Source organism: Triticum dicoccoides, chromosome 1B (genome assembly GCF_002162155.2).
Source record: "Triticum dicoccoides isolate Atlit2015 ecotype Zavitan chromosome 1B, WEW_v2.0, whole genome shotgun sequence".
NCBI classification, from domain to species: domain Eukaryota; kingdom Viridiplantae; phylum Streptophyta; class Magnoliopsida; order Poales; family Poaceae; genus Triticum; species Triticum dicoccoides.
Genome location: NC_041381.1, coordinates 130308227 through 130312687, shown reverse-complemented (window position 1 = coordinate 130312687; position 4461 = coordinate 130308227). Strand labels below are relative to the sequence as shown.

Here is a 4461-nt window from a genome sequence, read left to right as displayed (position 1 = left end):
TCTCCGGAGCTAGGGTTCCGACCGCGGGCCCGCGGCAAGGGGGCGGCAGGGGAGATGGGACAATCAGAGGCTAGGGTTCCGGCGGGCTTCGTGGCAGGTCGTCGAAGCAGGAGGGCACCCTCCTCCTCCGGGTAGGTTGCGCCGCCGCCGTCCACTCGTCCCCGCCGCCTCCTTGCCGCTGCTTCTGTCGCTCGGGAGAGATGAGACGAGCGCCTCGCTCGGGGATTCCTTCCACGGGGTGCTAGTGGATGATTTTTTCCGCGTGGGTTTGGAGAGGTTTGGGCCGGGGAAATACAACGCGGGGCTTAACCGAACGAGAAAAACTGGATGGGCCGGGTTTATTCCCCGGCGGGGGTAATCCCTGCGGACCCGCGTGGATTGGACCCAAAACCTCGCCGGGCTGGGCGTAACCGAACAAGGCCTACAGATACTGGACTGGCATATTTATGCCATGCGATTAAGAAAAATGGGAAGAGATTATCTGCAAAGTAACAGTGAATTGCTCACAACATTAGTGAACCACCAAAGGAACTCTGGTCTGGCATCATTTCTACTACTCGCATCACATCAAAGTCAAACAATCTGTCTTAAGCAGGTCGTAAAATGTGATGTGATAAAGCTGGAAATGAAGTAGGTCGTAAAATGTGATGTGATAAAAGCTGGAAATGGTCAGACTACAAAGTATTATTTCCTCCGTTCCGATTTACTCGTCGTGAAAATGTAAGATGTTTTTTGCAGTTCAATTATCTTTTGGTACAAAGGGAGTACAACAACAACAAAATTCAACACACAGGAGTCAAAAGAAAACTCAACTATTCATGTGAGCGCCTTCACATTCACTCTCCATTTCACCGCCAAGACTGCAACACTGGTGCTTTCATGTTTTGACGACCCAATAGCAGCGCCAAATCCAACGCCACTGCTACATACAGGAGAGGAACGCTCACCAGGCCATAGCAAGAAGCAGGTACACCATGCCCAAGAGTGGGGCCGGCGAACAAATAGCACTTCCTGTCAACGAACATCAATCACAATCAACACCTACCCACAACACCAGGCTAAGAAGATGACTACTCAGAAAATCAGGAACAAAAAAACCCAAAGCCACCACCAGATCCTAATAGCATAATCCAAATCCAACAGCGGCAGTTCAACATAATAGCGTCATCATCCAAACTAAATACTACTCCTACTAGAAAGCAAAATAAATAAAGGAGGAGAATGATGTACAACGCTGCCCCAAAAGCAAGACATCAGGCGAAGAAAATGAGGAACCTAAGAATACCCTTCAGAATATACTGAAGAATACCCTTCAGAACATATCAGACATCGGACGAATAAATCACAAGGAAAACAGGCAATAAAAACGAGCACAGGCTGCAAAACGCTATCATATCGGAAGAATACCCTTCAGAACATATTGCACAAACTGTCTGCAACCGAAACAACTGTCGAGAGATCAGAAAATGGTATACATATATTCAAGAGCCATCAGGACTCCTAGAAAATGATTAACATATATTCAAGAGCCTATGGTTCAAGGAGGCATGAGGACTCTGATCTGGCATGACAAAAGAAGTACTCCCTCTGTTCCTAAATATAAGACCTTTTAGAGATTACAATATGGACCACATGTACTAACTAGAAGAATGTAGTGAGGGATACTCCAGCCAGCATAAGTAGTCACCTCTTTCATTACCCAGCAAATACAGACAGAATTGAGCAGGGAACCCCAAATAACCGAACTTAACGGAACGGGCACATTTCTTTCCTTGGTTACACAGCAGCATATAAATCAATACATCCATCGGTCAATCTAGTTTCTCAAAGAGCATCCAGAATCATCAAGCATCACAATACATAATCTATACTAAGAAGAGATTTAGCTCAGCCTAGCAGCACTTCAATTTGGGGTGTCAGAAGTCGAACAGCAGTCCAGGACGGCAAGTTTCTCCTCGTTGCTCCAGGTGCTTTGCTTGCTCACCATCTCCCAGTCCCAGGGGCCCCCCTTGTCCTCGACATGACCATGCTTGAACACCGCAACACGGCGCAGCGCCGTCGAAGTATCCACGGCGAACCTCACGAGGTACATTAGCTGATGATGTATCCTGCTCGTGCTCTGAAAGCCAACAACCACCAGCTCCTTCAAATGGCGGTGGCGCTGCCAAGAAGATGATGATGATGGCTGCTGCATCTGCAAGTAGGAGGAGATATTCTGACGACCTGGCTCCTCCACATGTTGGCACTGGGACTGGGAAACATGAACATGAAGACTCTCCAGCAGTGGTGCTGCCTGGATGAGGATGCGCGGCCATGAGACATCCCAGGAGGATGGCACATCCGCAACAAGCAGCTTCTTCAGATTGGGCATCAGAGAAAACTGATTCTTCAGATTGGGCAGAATCCACATCTCTGGCCCAGTAAAGCGCAGAATGAGATTCCTCAAGCTGATGGCCACGTCTTTCAACGAGAGCATGAACAACGCAATCAAGTGGTTCACAATGGAGTGGTTGTCCAGTGGTCCAATGGAGAAGACGAGGCTCACATGCGCAAGGCAAGGGACGTCGGCGTCGGAGCACAACAGAACCCTGGCATCCACGGCAGTGAGGCTCTCGAGCTTGGGGAGAGAGCGGAGCTTGACCGTCATCAACGGGCCGTCAGCGACAAGCTCTCTGATTTCTGACATGGGCGCGTCGAACACCACCCAACGGGCTGTATCCTTGTCGAAGGAGCAGGAGACGAGATGCAGAACCCGCAGCTGCGGGCACGCGGCGACCACGCCCTCGTAGACGGCCGCAGGTGTGGAGCAGGGCAGGTCCCGCAGCAGGAGCGTGGTGAGCGCGGTGAACCCCTCCAGCGGCGGGGGCAGGCAGTTGACGAGCTTGAGGCTTCGGAGGCGGGACTCCCCGGGCTTCCTGCTGATGCGACCACGGGGGAACGTGTAGACCGGACGAAGATGTGTGATCGGCTCCGTCGACTTGGCGACGACCTCGAGGTCCTCAACGCCCCAGGAATCTACGGCGTCCACGACCAAGCGGTTGATGGCGGCGGAGGTGCTGAACGCGAAGAACTCGAGCGACAGCCTGCTGCACGCACGCCGGTGGCGGCGGGCTCTGAGGCTCCTGACGGAGCTGACCATGGCGCGCATGGCGCGGCGCTCGTACCGTCCGACGATGGGGCGTAGCCTCCGGCTACACCCGCGTAGCGCGTCCGATGTGACTGCCTCGTTGAGGAGGTCGAGCCACCGTCGGTAGCGCGGCGGGAGCGCGTCGCTGACCTTGAGATCCAGGGCGGGGAGCTCGCGAGGGAGGTGGGACCAGCGCCTGCAGAGCGCGGCGGCGCCAAGCGCGCTGCGGGTGTCGAGACGGCCCACGATCTGGAGGATCAGGTCGTCGGAGAGGGCATTGAGGCGGTCCTCATCGCGCGGCCGACGGAGGGAGAGCCGGCGCCGGCGAGAAGACAGATCCTTTCTAGCCATCGCTCTCCTCGGAGGAAATTTGGTGTGGCGCGACTGGATGGAGGATCGGCCGAGTGGAAATATAGTGGCGATTGTCCGATGTTTGTCGGAATCGCGGGCTCTGAATGGGGATCGAAGACGGAGAGACCGCGTGGGGGCGCTGGGGAAAGCTGCCTAGCGCGCGAGAGAGAGGGGCTAATTTTCGAAGCAAAACGCGCCGTTTCTTTTCTTCTTCGGTATATTCATTTCGAAAAGGCTGAAAATCTGACGACAGACTTTTAGCATCTAGGAACGCACTTTCAACCATGTATCTTTTTAAACAAATCTCTAGGAAAGTCTGTTGGAAGGGAGAGAGGGATTTGATGGAATAGTTGTTGTATTGCTTGAGCCTCGTGGGCATATATATAGGAGTACAATGATCTACTTTGAGTACAAGACAAGCCAGAACAAATCCTAGTCTATCTCGTCTTTCCTAATAAACATTATACTCAACATCCCCCCGCAGTCACAACAGTAGCGACGCAGACGGTGAGACTGGAGAAGAATCCGAAGGCAAGCCGACGGACACCCCCCACAGTCGTAACGGCCGACGCATCGCGGAGTCGTGGCTGGAGTGACAACCGACAAGGTTGCTCAAGCAAGGCGATAGCCCTTTGTGCCATTTGTCCGGGGGCCGGGGAAAAGCCAGCAAAATACGCGTCATTTATATTCTTCTTCTCTACTTAATTTTAACGGGATCTTTTCTTCTTCAGTAAATAGTACTAAAGAACGTACTTATATTATGGGACAGAGGGAGTATATTTTAGAATTTTATTTTGTAATTATTATTGGCTTGCCAACAAAACACAAGTTTATTTGGTAAGTCATAAAAGGCAAAAATAATTAGGGCATGGCCAACAGGTGGCTTCAACCGGACACGCCGCATGCCAACTAGGATATGGTGTTGGACCAGGCCTCGGATGGGCTCCTGCATAGGAGCCGGTTGCTTGATGAGGGAAGGAAGA

The 4461-nt window shown here is 52.1% G+C and overlaps 1 pseudogene; it reads right to left on the bottom strand.

The window, feature by feature from the left end:
- Positions 1 to 1668: 1668 nt before the first annotated feature.
- On the bottom strand, positions 1669 to 3828 carry LOC119323344 (annotated as a pseudogene).
- Positions 3829 to 4461: the final 633 nt, after the last annotated feature.